Genomic DNA, 16,423 nt, shown 5'->3' with positions numbered 1-16,423 from the left:
GATTTTATTTGTGCTCAAGAAAAGAACACCTTATACATTTCTAAATAAAAGTAAATAAATTAGGCAGTGTTGGAGAACACCTACCACTTTCCCTCTGGAATGGAAGGGAAAAAAGTTGTTCAGCTTTACAAAAAGTTGTTCAGCTTTTCCACCCAGTTTTGGGCACAATACCTGGTACTTGTTCTCTCCCTCACCTTCCCTGCAGTGCAAGCCATTGCTACCATAAACTCGGGGCTGCTGTGAAAGAAAATCTTACTCCAGGCAGACATTTCCTGTTGAAAGATGAAACCTTACATTTTAGCAGTGCTCTTACTTTGCTGACCCAAAAATAAGTGGCTCAGAGAACAGCTTAACCTTTTCTGATTGTAGGGATGGGAATAGAGTGCCTGTACTTTGAGAAGAAAACTCATATATTTCTTCCTAACTTCCAAGGACTTACAGAATTAGCTATATATCATTTGTAATGCCCAATGGCAACTTATTTCTTTTTCAATTTTTAAATGCAAGTTAGCTTTTTCAGAATCTGAAATGGTATCTGAAATGAGCTGTAGCACTAGTAAATAGTTATTTTTCTCCATCATAACATTACTCTTTTGTGAGGATTTTAAAATTTCTTCTGGAATTTGAAAATGGCTTGGCAAAACTGGAATGGATAGAACTGAATTTTGAACTCAGAGGTGGTCTTGGGCTGCAATTTGTGTCAATTGAATTTCAGGGTTTACCTGCAGATGGTATCTGCAGACTATTTCTCAAGTGTAATGACATAAGAATCAATAAGAATAATCTCATATTTGATTCCTCACTCTTTGCTGTTGGTCACTACAGAGGGCTCATTAATATGAGTATTTTACTTTATGAAAGTGCTATTCTGTTTAATAGGAAAATGGAAGCTATTTAAAAATAACTATTTTTTCCCAGCATAAGAAATGTTTTCTCTGTGTGTTCTGTTGATTTAGAGGCAATCCAAATACTGAAAACTTCAGCTGAAATCTCTGTTTTGGCTGCAGTTCATTTGAGGATTGCTTAAGAGAACTGTCTGTGGTAAATGTGCTGGCATAAAAGTACTGCCACTCTCATCTGCCATTTTTTGGCCTTCAGAGAAGAATGGTGGCCCCCTCCTGAAGGTTTCCAGTAACTTTTATTTTTCATTCTAGCTGAGAACCTGATCCTTGGGAATACAAACCAACCAACTTAACTTACGTGGGACACCAGGACAGGTGAAAGAAAATGGGATGGGATATTAATGGGTTTTGCTGTTTTTTAAGAAAGCCAACGTTTTATGTGGAGAGAAAACACTGAGAACTAACATCCTTTTTATGTGAAACTTCTGTTTTTATTAATAAATAACTGGAAATAGAAATGCTTGGCAATGTTAGTTCTCAGGAGTAACTCTGTGAAAAGTCATAACCTGTTTCAGAATATGAAGGTTAGCTGTGAATTAAGAGAGAAGTGATGATAAGGGTAGGAAAAGAATGTCCAAACAAATAACTTTAATTGTGCATTTTCCCAAGTCCTGTGTGATAAAGAGGTCACACTGCAGAGCACTGTGAGCTGTGCCTTCAGAAGTGAAGGGTAGACTTCTTCAAGGCAGTTTCACAGATAGCTACATCTCCATTTAGAAATGGTGACAATTTTCCAGGTCAGAACACACATCTAGTGGTATAAACCAGTGATATTTGTGTGTGTCTGTGACAGCCATGGGAACTGGTTAATTGGGGAGCATGCTCCTACGTGAAAATAATCTTTTATTCCTTCAGCAAATATGATGAATTTTCCATCTTGGTGTTCCAGTAAGAAAGAATATGAAAGGGAAATTATTTCGCTGGCTGAGATCCTAAACATGGACAATTTCTTTGTAAGCCTCCTTGAGAAACAACATGGGCCCACACTATTTATTTCATCATAGATGAACCTGAAAGAAGAGCAGTCTAAAAAGGCATAGCCCTCTAAAGTCTGCTCTCTCACAGCTTGAATGAGTGCACTGAGCTTTCATGAATCCTGACAAGCATAACTGGGATTAGAATGAAGTAAAATATAATGGATGTTCTTTGTGTATGGGAAAGTTTCCACAACAGAGAACATAATGTGAAAGATATCCTTATAAAAATGAATGTAATTTATGTATGGTTTGCAATATTCTGTGCAAAATAGTCACATAGGGAAAAAGCCTGAGATGATGCCAGTAAGGCTTTTTGACTGAAGATATATTTTAAATCTTTTAAACTTGGTTAACTTAACTTTAATTTGTCCCTGCCACAGTGAGGGACACATTCTACTTGAGCAAACCTGATCTATAGAAAGGTGTCCCTGCCCATGGCCAGGAGCCTAGAACTGGCTGATCTTAAAGGTGCCTTCCAAACCAAACCATTCTGTGATTCAACATGGATTATAGTAAAATCATTTTCAGATATAATGACTCATTAAGGAAACTGATGTTGAAACTTAATCACTGTGAAACTTGGAAGAAGAAAATAGGGTATGACTGCAGGATTGCAGCTCTGAAAAGGTGTTTTATGTTTCATGTGCATAAATATATTTCTAAGGGTCTCAAATACATCCTGAAAATGTTCAAGACACCAAGATAAGTGTAATTTTGGGAAAGTGAGAAGGGTCCTTCAGCATTAATTAACACAGCTTGTCATAATTACATGAATAAACATTTCCAAAACACTTTTTGAGAGTGTCAAGCCTTCCGCTTTGTCACTGCTTATTGGAGATGCCAAAATATTGTCATGACACTTGAGCAGTCCTGCAGCCTGCTTGGCCACACTGCTGATATATGAGAAATAACCTGAGGGGGATTTAGCAAGAGCAAAAGGACTGACTGGTGTTCCCATGTGTTTATTTGATTTACTTTTAATAACTTAGCACATAAATCATTCAGACCCAGCTACTCAGATTTAATAGTGAGCCACAGTAGCAACTCTAAAGATTTTTTTTTTTCACTAAGCAAATGTTACTGAACACATACTCTGAGTTTACATTCTTTCTTCACTCAGGGATTGCTCACTTCAGAAATACTTTAAATTATGAATAGAAATTAGAGTACCTAGTACTATTTAGTCTGCTTAGTCATGATTTAAAATGTGATTGTATTCCAAAGGGAAACCTGGTATAAATATGCAAGATCTATGTTTTTGAGATTGTGATTAATTTCGGTTTAGATTTTATAAGTAAAATGATTGTTTTAAGTTGATTTTTACCACCTCTCAAAAAGGTCCATCTCTTTTTCCACTTCTCCCTTCCCTTTTCCCTTCCCCTTCTTCCTCATGCTTAACCCTGTGATTTTGGTTCCTTGGTTTGTGTGGTGGGTTGACCCTGAGCTGGACAACAAGTGCCCACCAAATCTGCTCTGTCACTCCCCTCCTTAGCAGGTCAGGGGAGAGTAAATATAAGGAAAAACTCAGACTGAGCTGAAAGAGGGAAACTTCCCTTCTTTAAGTAGAAAAATTACAAGTAGCTGATTAGGAGGAGCCCAAAATCTGGTGTATTCCACATTTTTAGGAAGAGCAGCTCTGTGCTTTAAATAGAAGGTCTTTTATTTCTGCACTGTATCAAACAGTATCCACAATCAAACCTGGATTTTTGTGATGTTTCCTTGATTTCCTGACATAGCTGTCAAAGAGAGGGGCAGTATAGAGAATAAATACTGGGACTTGGTCATATCTGAATATATACAAATTAAACTTGCAGCAGGATTTCTAACATCCCATAAGAGCACAGGGCAAGGCTGTTTCCTAAAAGCCTTTCTTGCCTCCTGAAAACATTCCCATGCCTTGGAAAAATCCATGCAGTTGCATTTATACCATCAAGCACAAACCAAGGTAGAGTTTCTAGACCCAGAGTCATGGAGCACTCTCTCCTTGAATCCAGATTGCATCAGGATTAAAATTCTCCATTCCACATTTGTCTTGAAGAGAGCTGGCTGAAAGACTCCAAAGTGGAGCCAGGGAAGGAACTAAAAACTATGTGGACAACCAGAAGGTTCAGTACTCAACTGAGACTTCTGGTCCTCTTTTCCTAAGCAGTAAAGGTAAAGATGATGATTTGTTAAGCAGCAAAGGTATGCCTTTGATTCCTGTCCCAAGCTGCCAAGGAAAATGTGGATCCCTCTAAATATATACCTAACACTCCCTACACAGGGAGACTCGAGCTTAGCTTTCTCCACTTGTGTATTATTTTTAGCTTAAGTGAAATTAGTCCATCTGCTTGTTTTACTAGGAATTTTTTAAGAAGAGCCTTTTTAAAAAAAAGAAAAAAAAAGTGGTCTTTTCTCTTTTATAGTGAGCACATATTCACCCAGCCCATTTTTTCTTATTTTAAACCAAAATTAATTACATACCTTTTCCATATATAAAGAAACATATGCATTTTATTATATTTTCATATGGTTGAGGCAGTCTTTCTTCACAATATACCATGGGAGGAAAAAAGAGAGCAGTGGATGCTCTTTAGACCTGCAGCCATCTTTATGAACCCTATTTATTAATTTCCTTTCCTTCTTTTCTCCAGGGAGCCTTGAAGGTGGCCAAGGTCATCACAGCAGACTGAAAACTGATTTGAAGCCTCAGAGGAGGTAGTAATACTTTCTTATTCCTCTCTTGTTTAATCCTGACAAACTAGCTGTGGCTCTGTGCCGATTAGTAACATGCAATATGGCATGGTAGGACAGACCAGGTTTCACTGTGTCCTTAAACTTCATTAAGGATCTTCCCATTTGATTAGAAAGATTTTTGTTTGGATCAGAGCTGCAGTAAAATCTGGGTCACTGGGTTAATGGACAATAAGAAACAATTAATTTATAAATCTGTCAAGTGATGATGAGGATGTGGAATAGATTTTTAAGTCTGTAAGGATTTGGAGGATGCTGTTTTCCCTTTTTGTCTCTTGCTAAGGTAGAACACAATTTGCCCGTTCCAGTTTTGAAGACATTTTAACTCCCTAAATAACCAGCCATGCTTTCACTTGCCCACATTTTGTATTTTTTTAGCTGACTGTGTAAATCCTTTGGCTGCTCAGTGAGTATTTGTGAGCATGAGCAGCAAACCTCCCTCTGAAAGTGAGTGGCCGATTTTATGAGTGTTGAATGGGTAACCAAAACAATAATGTTTCTCTTCCACTTCTCAAGAGGGAGCAGAGGGTTTGCATTCAAGCCATTTTAATCATATCACTATCATACTGTGCCCTTTATCTAGAACTAAATATCAGCCAAAGTTTACTTGAAAACGAGCCTGGGTTTTGCTCAAATAAGCTAATGAACCTTTGTGAACTTCCAAGACTGGGCTGAATTTCAACTTTGGAACAATACTTGAAGCCAGGTGAGTTTTACTGTAAATATTTCCACTGTGGTTCCAGCAACAATCTGAACTTGTTTAACTAGTTTAACTAAATGCTTTTGTAACAGTGAGGACTGGATGACAGACTTTTTGTTATGAAAAAACCTGAAAAGTAAGAGCAGTGATAATATGCTACTGGTGAAACTGTGTGCTGCATTTCTAAAAGTGCAGATTGAAATGTTAAATATAAATGTTCTCTTTCTTTATCTATGCATATTCATATATAGGAACCAATAGAAGAAAATGTCCTCAAATTAATTGCATACCTACAAAAATACTGAATCTGCTCTCTGTAGGTATATAGATTGATAAAATCTAAGACAAAATGAATGTTACTAGTTAGACCATTTCTAGTCTCTATAAACCTCTTTTTAAGGGTTTGAACTTAAATATAACTCCTTACAGAAAGGAAAGAGAATAAATGGGGGGATTCAGTGCAAGAACTAAATATCACCTCAGATGCAACAGCAAATTTTGTGTACTTCTGGTAAACAGACAAGAGCGTAGAAATCTGTGTCCATCCATAAATGCCCCTCTGTCCCTACCCTCCTGCCCCAAAACACTGCTTGGTTTCATAAGCAGATGGAGCTAGCATGGAGATGCCTTCACACAGCAATGCAATTGCTTCAAGATGGACCACAGTGCTTGACAAAAATAAATAATGAATAAATAACAGTATATGCTGGGCTCTTGACTAGCCTGAAACATAGGGATTTACAGAGTGATCACCCACCATTTTTCTGAAAAGCACTTGAAGTTTGTTCCAAACAGTCAAAAATGCAGTAAATACACGCAGCCAATTCCCTAATTTAAGGTCTGTGAGTATGGAGGCAAAAGAATGGAACCGTATTGGGGTAAGTACCCTCACACTGGTGCAAAACTGGTGTTACTTGATGAAGAAACAGGTAATTATCAGAGTAACATCCACTTGGAGCTCTTACTAGGTGGTGGTGTTGTGGTATTCCAAGGGTTAAAGTTTTGTAAGCTTCTTTTAATTGTTGAGTAAAGATTGTGTAAAAGTTTTCTTTCTATAGCATTAATCTGTAGATTAATGTTTCCTGTGTTTTAATGACATGTTCCCCAGCCACAGATGAGTGGTATAAAAAATGTTTAATTAGAGTCAGTCATAGCCTGCTGGCAAGCAGTGACCTTACCTTCAACCCAACATGCTGGATAAAGAACTTGCAGTCCTTTTTGTTCTCTTCACATCAGTTTCAAGCCTAAAAGGCATAAAGTGTATTATTTTGCATATTCTGCTGAATGTTGACCATAATAAAAGAACAGTAATATCTGTGTTTTCCAAGCAATTTTTTGTTATTTCCTGCTTGGAATTTACTGAGAGGGTTGTGTGTTTGTGGAAAGGGAGACAGAGACACAGAGGGCTGAAAGTTCAGAAGATTTTTTTTGAGTTTTGGACTGCAGCTTCTGTTTTGTTGCCTGTACCTAAAAGCAAAGCTAGTCTAGGCTGATTTTAATGTAACCACTGCACTTAAGGCTTCTACTCACCACTAACTATTCCCTGAGGCGTTTATTAGTTCAGGCATGTATTCCATAAATTACACAGGGGGCACGATACTGTGTTTCAGTTTATCATCTAGATATGTCTGTGTTTTTAATCTCTCCTGGATGATGGAAGCAGGGGGTTTACTTCTTTTACCATGCACTCTCCTGTTTCCTAGTAAAAAACAAGCTTTCCTAGGAAAAGTGCAGAAAGGAAGAAAATCTGTCTGCCATTATATGCTGATACAATTAAATACATGAGCTGGCTCGCATTGACATGGCTTGGCTGCAAGTCAAGAAGGTACCCATAAAAAACCCTAAAATCTGTGTGTGCATGCATTCATGTGTGCCTGTGTATAAAAAATAACTGGGACATGCCAATTATTTTTCTCCTGGTTTTAAAATGGGACTCCACACTCTTATCACTGCCAAAGTAAAAGAAAATAAACCAAGTGTTTCTTTCGATCCGCCTTGCAGCCTTTATCAGCTTGGTAAACATACACTGGGAAACCAAAGAGAAACTATTGGTGTTCTTTAGCAGTAAGAGTGAACCAAAACCAGACTTCGTGAGAGTTTATGAGAGCATGTAAAAAGATCATTTCCTGCCAAAGTCCCTAGATATAACTGGAAGATCAAAATGTCCTGACTGGGAGATTGTGTTAGTCACAAAATATGATATACATGTTGCATTTTGGAGCTATCATCTACTTAACACTTACTGTTGCTGGACTGGGAAAAAACAGCACATATGTTGCTACCTTACTGAGTGCAGCAATAATAATGAAAAGGGCAGAGGAGGTGGAGGGGAGAAGAAAGTTACTGCTGGAAGTAGCCAGGATTGTGCTGAGAGGACAGTGCTGGGGTGTGAGTGAAATCCCCTCCAGTTACCTCTGGATCAACTCAGCCCCACTACCTATGAACTTCTGGCTCACTGACAGGAAAACAAGCCATGCACCATTCTGCTCATGCAGAGAATAAAACCAGCTCAGCCTGCCAGCACACACTGTCTTGCTCTACTGCCCTGGTGCCTCTGATGCTTTTATTTTCCAGTTGCTAGTCTCGGAAACAGGGTCTGCTGCAGCTCCTGGCTTATTTGCCAGCCTGTCTCAGCTCTCCTGCAAATGCTGAAGGTGCAGTGATATATTTCAGTATGATTAAGCCAGGTATAATATCAGCTCCTCAGCACACAAATAAATCCTAAGTGTGTAATAATGAGTAGGGCAGGTTGAAAGTTGTTTATCAAGGCTGTTTTTAAATGTAAAACTGTTCGTTTCATGTTTTACTTGGATATTCAATTATCTATGGAAAGAAACCCGAAAGGTGCCCCAATGAAAAATCTGTCTGGGAGTGTGGCTATGATGAAAAGTGAAAACTACATTGGGTTTTTTATGCTCCCCTGTGGGCTAGGGCTCAGACAGCTCTCATGAAGCACCAGGTTCAACAAGAGAAGGCATTGTAAAGCATGAAAAAAGAAGCTGCTTGATCAAGAACCCTAATCAAGAGATGATAATACAGTGACAAAAGGCATTTTTACCATGATTGGGCTAATATTGTCTCAATCATTTTTTTTAAACAAATGTCATACTTTTATTTTTAATGCAATTTTTAATGAAATCAAAAGTTTGTCTCAGAAACATGGATTAAAACCTTTGACTTTTATTAAAAAAATTCCTGACTTGATAGTAACCAACAAAGCAGAGCTTAATTTCTGTTGGAGTTTTAACTGGAAATACTGTTATTTCTGCTCTGGTGCATATAAATGTGATGAATTCCTACTGTGAGGAAGACAAACTAGAGGGAGTAGGGGAGCTGCTACATTAAATCAGCCCCATCCTTGTCCTTGCAGCTGCTGCTGTTTGGTGGTAGTCCACAAAGAAGTGTGTAATATTAAGGAAGCAAAAGAATCATGAGCTACATTGAGTGTGATGCTGATAAAAGCCAAGAATTTTTAACATTACTTTCAAATCTATATTTTTTTTAATGTTCATACATCCTGCAATAACTTTTTATTATCAGGTTTTGTCTCCACATCTTCCTGTGACACTAATGTCTACAGCTGCATCTTGATGGTAGAAACAGATTTTAGTTTGCTTTCACTTTTTTTTCTTATTTTAGTTCCTGTCTTGAGTTTATCACACTTGTATTGTTGCTGATCTCATCCATCAGTGTTTTGTGTGAGAAGTTCTTAGGGGTCCTGTCCAGCTTAGATGCCAATCCCTATATCTTTCTCTGCCTGTATTTGCAAGTACGGTGGTAAAATCCTCCCTTCTTTATGAAGGAAAGAGAGGGACTTGGCCTGTAAGGGGCAGCTTAATATTGCCAGCTCTACAGCAAGATGTGGCTGGCTGGCTGGCAAAGGCTGTGACAGCCTTCCTCAGCCAACCCACCTTGTTCTGCTTTCAGTCTGGGTTCACTTCCCATTTTGCTTGGAAGACAGAAATGTGCTAAACTACAGGAGCCTTGAAAATCATTTTGTCAGAGATTCGTGCATGCAGACTGCTCTTTTTGCTTGCAATATTGAGAGGACAATGGAAGTGCTGACATTGTAAAACCAGAGAATCATTTAAGTTGGAAAAGACCTTTAAGACCATCAAGTCCAACTGTTGCATCTGTTTTACTGTTTTAACTGTTTAACCACTTTATCCTTGTGTAATCTCAGTCTTAAATTTAAGGAGGACCCCAGCATTAAGGAGCAGAGCACAGGTTACAAAAGATTTGTTTCAACATAAACAGCATCTTGAGAAATGTTCTTTGTAATCTATTGGTCACTCACACTCACAGTGCAATTCTAAATAGAGTTTATCTTCTTTAATCAGTAATGTACATTTTCATGCCTTGTTCCCATTAATCCAGCTGAGATGCCCATTAATCTGGTATTCCTATTATCACCATACTTTGAAACAGACCAGATTCCCACCAGAAATCATGATATCTATGTAAGTCTTCTCTCAGTTAGGAAAAAACCCAAAACACTTTGGTGTCTATAGGTTAACTGTGTGTTCTATAAAACAAGGTTTGGTATGGTTGAGACAAGCAGAAAACAATTTCATCAATCCATTTAAAAGGAAGTGGCTTTTTTATTCAACGTCCTTTTGATTCAAATCTGTGACTTAATGCCTTTCTTGACATGCAAGCACTGAGGAAGACAGTTTATTTGTGTGTGAACTAAGGAGTGGCTGCAGACTATTTCAGATCATTTGGCTTCATCACTGAAATGCCCACCTCTGCTTTCAGCAGGGGAAGAGGGGAGAAAAACCTACTTAGTACTGCATTTTCCTGCTCCTATGGCATTTGTTCATCATAGAAGGTACAGATTAAGAGTGTTGTTTGTGGGGCTCTGTGAAGACACTAGAGGTAATGCTCTGTGCTTCCCAGTTGTCCTCCAGAGTCCAGACTGTTCCCTCTCTGCCAGCCCCTGTGGGACCCTGGGGTCATGGTGGCTGTGGTGATGGCATTGCCACAGACCACCTGGGTATTTCCTCCTGAGAGTAAGCTGCTCCCCAGGCTCTGGTGGTAGAGTCTTGGGTGCTGGATTTGCTCAAATTGACTGCCAAAGTTGTAGGCCATAGAATTATTTGGCTTGGAAGGGACCTTAAAGATCATCTTGTCCAACCTCCCTGCCATGGCCACAGATAATTTTCACTAGAGCAGGTTGTTTAGATCCCCATCCACTCTGGTCTGGAATGTTTCCAGGGATGGCATATCCACAACTTCTTTTGGCAAGCTGTTCCAGTGTCTCACCACCCTGACAGTAAAGAATTTCTTCCTAATATCTAAGCTAAGTCTACCCTCTTTCAGCTTGAAGCCATTCCCTCTTGTCCTGTCACTCCAGGCCCTTGTAAATAGTCTCTCTCCATCTTTCTTGTAGGCTCCCTGGTCCTGGAAGGCTCTGATTAGGTCATCCTGAAGCCTTCCCTTTTCCAGACCAAACAACCCCAATTCTCCCAGCCTTTGCTCACAGGAAAGGTACTCCATCCCCCTAATTATCTTGCTGCTCTCCTCTGGACTTGCTCCATCAGGTCAGCAGAGATGGGGTGGGGGTACACAGTTGGTGGTGATTGGGAGTGGCTGATGGGCCGCAGCTGTGGGAGCAGGTGAATACTATTGAAGGTAACGAGTGCCCAGGGCACTGACCAATCACCAAAGGGAGCAGAGGGCACACAGGTGCAGTGCATCAATAGGAGGGCATAAAAGGCTGGGCTGAAGAACGAGATGAGCAGATGCCTGCAGCTTTCTGAAGTGGTAGGATGTTACTCTGTGTGGGCTCAAACCTTCTGGAATTCTATGGAACTCTGTGTGTTGTGGCCACCTCAACTGTGGTGTGTGCCCCCACTGACCAGCTGGGAATACTGGGAAGCCAAATCACCTTTTCCACCCTTGGCTGCTGTGGCTACCAGACATGTAAGTCAGAAGGGACTTGATTTGTTTCTGGGTCATTTGTGGGGAAGAGGAATGCAGAAAGGCTTGTGTTTCTAAAACTGTTACTTTATAATAGGTAAAGTAATGTATAATTCAGATTAGTAAATAAGACAAAAGGAAGGAATATTGTAACTGCATTAAAGATTTTGGTTTTTTTTCTCCACGTAGATGGATCCATTTTATGGTTTAGTGAGAGACCCAGTAGGTTTCATGTGGATTATAATCTAGATGGTTTTATCTGGTCTTGAAGACATCTGTTGGACTTTGTCAGCTGTGTGTTACAATTATTTGCTGTTTTATTTCTGTTAGCTGTTTTAAGGTACAGATATTGCTCAGATGCTCTGACTGAACCTTGGTGTGGGCAAGGAGTTTGTGGTGATTGGGAGTGGCTGATGGGCTGCAGCTGTGGGAGCAGGTGAATAATATTGAAGGTAACGAGTGCCCAGGGGCACTGACCAATCACCAAAGGGAGCAGAGGGCACACAGGTGCAATGCATCAATAGGAGGGGATAAAAGGCTGGGCTGAAGGACAGATACTTGAAGTTTTTTGGAATGGTATGGTATTACTTTGTGTGGGTTGAAGCTTTCTGGAATTCTATGGTGATGCTCTTTCTGTGTGTCGTGGCCATCTCAACTGCAACAATGGGGTTTGCTGTGAGTAATTTTGTTAGAACTTCGTAATGATTTAATTAGAGCAAAGAATTTTTTTTAAGCTGCAAAATATGGGACTAAATGCAGTGCAGAGTCTTCACACCTCTGTGTGGGAAATGGTTTTCCATGTCACACAAAAATGCTGCTGGCTGATAAAAGTCTAATTCTCCACACAACCTGACACATAAATTTGCAAGATGGTTTTTTGGAAGAGGAAGGGTGGCCATGCCTCAGCGGGATGTTGCTGAGATATTGCAATAATGTTGGTGTCTGACAGTTGTGGCATTTTTGGTAGAGTCTGTATTTAGAATCTAGGGCCTTCAATATTGAGGTAATGTAGAAAGAAACTGTTGTGATTCTTTGAAAAATAGCCAGTATTTTCTGAAAATATTTTATTCCTTTCTATTTTGAAATGTCAAAAGTAACTTTTAAAATATGTTGTGTTAGTCAATATTTTGGTGAGGCTTTTCCAAATAACTGTGCTTTGCATTACTTTAAAATTGATAGAATTTGCAAAACAATTCCTAAATTTATTGAAATTTGGTTTTTTATTTGCTTACTTCTTTGTTCGCTGTGTAACATGCTGACAATTAACAGTTGGCACTGCAAAGTGTGTCCACCCATGTGATTCTAGCTTTGGTGCACTTATGTAGAGAGAAAGTTATAAAGACCCATTCAGGGTGTTCCTATTCAAACTGTCTTCCAGGAAATATGTTTTCAGGTAGATAATTCCAAAAGAAAACATATGATCATATCAGAATGGCAGTAAAGTACTGTTGTTTGCTATCAACAAAGAATGTGTTCAATCCAGATGCTTTAACTAGAGGAAGGTCTTTTCAAAGAGAAAGTGTTTTGAGGTGGAGCTGTTTCTTTTTGAGGGAAACTTCTACTTTTCCATTAGGTGATTGGAAACTAAGGGCTATTATCATTATTGCTTTTATTTTATTCCCCAGCCATGACTGGGAGTCAGGAGCCACACCTGCAGCAATGTGAGTGCTGAAATGTGTGCGTGCAAGTGATGTTTATGGCCAAAGCTTCCTTCATTAGAGCCCTTCTGCCTAAGGAACAGCCAGTCTGGTTGGCTGACAGATTGGACATCATCAAAACTATTAAAATTCCTCTTCAGCCAGCCAAGTGGATGTGTATTCCCTCTTCATCCACACCCCAAATTTCCCTGTCTTTTTCCCGGACATCAGAAACTGGTCTGTCAGAAGCACAGCCCAGCCACATCTGCACATAACAAGGATTCAGATTAATAATAAAACACACCTCAGTTGAGGTTTTCTTCCCTAGTATAGGATTTTGTAGCCCAGTGTTTCTCTTTAGCAGCTCATTTGACACTGGTCGCCTGACCTCTGCTACCATAATAGCTGTTAATGGGAACTTCACCTCATGCAATGATAAGATGGATTTTTGGCAGCTGTGAGAGATTATGAAGAGTAAGAACAATCTTAGCTGGAATCAGAAGAAAAGAAGGCATCTGTACCTTGAGAAACACTCAGCTGGTTTTCATTACACACCAAGCCTGTATTTATTACAAAGACTAGCCAAGAGACAGAAAATGATCGGTCTCTGCGCTCGGGGCAGGGAGACAGTGTCGGCTTGATAAATTCTTCCTTTCTTCTTGCTTGTGTGACTACAAGTGACCAGAGCTGTTCAAAACTTACTGGCTTTCTGTCTCACAGGCCATCTTCTGAGGCTGCTCTTCATCATAGCTTTCTTTCAGTGTTGCCCCCTCATCTCCGGCTGAGATTTGTTTTTTCCCCTTCTAGAATGGAAAGCAAAGGAGGTGAGGAAAAGCAAGAGGGGAAAGTTACTTCTTTCTTTATGCAGGAGTTTTACTACATCAGACATCAGATAATTAATAATTCCTTTAAGGTCTTTGTCACTAGAAACCTCTTTTCCTAAGCATGAGTATATGATGAGAAGCATTGGCCACAGAGATTGATTAAAATCCAGAATTTGAAAGCTCGGTCATTAAAAGTGAAGAGCAGAAAACCTCTGTTGTAGAGAGCATTTGGTAAAAAAAAAAAAAAAAGAGGAAAAATGTCAGTGAATATAAGAAAAAAAGATATTTATTTTTCTGTCTTCTATCCAAGCCTGGAAAACACCAGATTGAGCTGAGCTGTCACTAAAGATTAGGAGACAACAGCTACCAACCACAAAACATTTGGATTTGTCACTAAAGGCACTGTGAAGGGAGCCAAGTGAGTTGAGTAAACAGAATGCTGTGGCAGAAAACTTTGATTTAGTTATAACTGGGTAAACATGGGGCTTAACTTCTGTAAACAAGTGTGGAGTTTTGCCACAGACCCTTTAAATCTGAAGTGAGAATTAAGTTATACAAGGCAGAGGGGAGGGCCCTTCAGGATCCTTCTCTTTTTTCTGCTGAAATTAATTTGTAAATTGCAAGGGTGGGAGACAGGAGTTGTCTTTTTAGCCCTTCCAAAAAGGATGAGAGTTAGAGGCTCCCACTACTTGTTTGATCTGTTGCAGCTGCTCCTGGAGAAGCTTGTTCCCTTGAGATGGTAGATGTAGTAGTATTTTCTACATTCTTCTGCAAAAACCTGGAAAGAAAGCACAGCCCACAACATGCCTGCCACCATCACAACCCTCTCCTTTTTTTTTTTTTTTTTGTTTAACTGTCTGCTGAGGTTTTTGCACAAGGACTCTCTAAAATAATGAAATTTAGGTTGTGTAGAAATTAATACTGCTGTAGTTGATAGAGGTGCTGAAATTGAGTTCAGAACTTCAGGGATGATTTAAAACCAGCCTGTTCTTCAAGTGTCAGAGGATGGTGTTTTAGATATGGGACTTCATCAACAGTTTATATATAAGGTAGATATAAACTGGTGGCAGACGGGGACAGAATTTTCAGAATTTTCCCTTGTACAGCTGCAATTGAGCTCCTCTCTTCTCTCTAGGCATATTCATGTATAGGAAATATTAATTCCTGAGATGAATTAATTCTACGTGTCTTCTACCCACTAAATGTCATGACCAGCTACCAATATTGAGAAATTTAGCCTTCCACTCATATATTTAAACCAGAATTTAAACCTCAAAACTTCATTTGATTGATGGTTCCATACTAAAAAACATTGCAAATCACCAAACCTGATTTTGATAGACTGTTTTAGTCGTGCTTCACAAGGGTTTTTTTTGTAACATGAGCATTGAATGAAGTAAAAGGTGTCTTGAAATGCAATCAGAGTTATAGAATTGGAGAGGACTTTAAAAGTCACCTAGTTGCAAGCCTCCTGCCCTGGGCAGGGATGCCACTCACTAGGCCAGGTTACTGATCCAACCTGGCTTTGAACACTTCCAGAGATGGGGCATCCACATATTCTCTGGACAAATAGATGGTTTTCAAATCAGTGAAAATATCTTTTGTGTTTTCACAAGAAGTGGTTGCTATAAACAATAAACAGCTTAGACGCATATCTGTAAAAACACCCAATTCCTTTTAGGATGTCTTACTCCCTCTTATCCACCTATGTGGATCTGGAGTCTTGTTTGTTGAGGTTTTCTGCTGACAGCCTAGTTGGATTTTCCAGGCAGAGATATAAGGAGGAAGTTACATCTACTGGAACTGGAGCTACTTCAGAGAAGTAGCTCTGCAAGAGATGACTGCTGGCACAGTGCTTGAAATTGCTGAAAGGAAGGAAATTCTTTACAGACTTCAAAGATTTGTGTTTATTTAAAATGGGACTCCATTTTGCTCTTTTGCACCCTTCTAAATTGTGTTTGGAATTCGAAGGGAGTACTTTTTGTTGTTGGGTCTACGAGAGCAGTCCAGTGTATTTTTAGAATACAAGATAAAAAGCTTTAATGGGCTTTTTAAAGAAGTGTGTTCCACTGGATCAGGTGAGGAGGAAAAGTGTTGCCCTGCAATTAGTCTGGAATAATTTATGGAATAGTGATTACTCTGTTGGTAAAATGTATGTCAGAGAATGTCTCCATTATGTAAATTCTATTGGAACTGTTGAACAGTTATTTGCATGTCACAGTATAAAGAATGGTGTAGTGTGATGTCATAGCATAAGAAAAAAAAATCACCCAGGAAATCCTGAAATGTTTGTGTGCAAATGAGTTTTAAGAACTATATTTGATTCATAAGGATGAATTTTATCCTACGCATAGAGACCCAATGTACTGCTTTAATTTGCAGTGTATTTCACGTTTTTATCCACCTAAATAGCTACTTTATAAAGGCATATATCAAATCTTGCTTTTTACTCAAAGCCAAGAGACAGACACACTTTAGAGACTACATTGACTTCATTCAGAAACCATTTTTAAAAGCATGAACAGCCATTGGAGGTTCCCTTCCAATCTTGCATTCCCCTCAGCCTTTCCCAAAAACATCTAGACCTAGAAGCCCTCAGAAAGATAAACCCATCCTCAAGCACAGAGGCAGTGAGGCTTAATTCTAACCTTGCTCGTGCGCAAGAGAATGAATGCAGCAAAATAAAAAAACCCCACCCATCCATTTGCATGATGAATTCTTTGTCTCT

General features: G+C 39.2%; 1 long non-coding RNA gene across 1 annotated transcript in view; it reads left to right on the top strand.

Moving 5' to 3' along the window:
- LOC139602504 (uncharacterized) overlaps positions 1–16,423 on the top strand; it is a 193,851-nt gene that overhangs the window by 18,361 nt on the left and 159,067 nt on the right. Inside the window, exon 6 of the long non-coding RNA XR_011683262.1 lies at positions 4,513–4,576. This is a non-coding gene — a long non-coding RNA (uncharacterized lncRNA). The remainder of the gene's footprint in view (positions 1–4,512; positions 4,577–16,423) is intronic.

This window comes from Agelaius tricolor, unplaced genomic scaffold (assembly GCF_023055355.1).
Source record: "Agelaius tricolor isolate 1412-34295 unplaced genomic scaffold, bAgeTri1.0.p SCAF_34, whole genome shotgun sequence".
NCBI lineage: Eukaryota > Metazoa > Chordata > Aves > Passeriformes > Icteridae > Agelaius > Agelaius tricolor.
The sequence above is the reverse complement of the archived record's forward strand: the minus strand, read 5'-3'. Positions and strand labels throughout refer to the sequence as shown.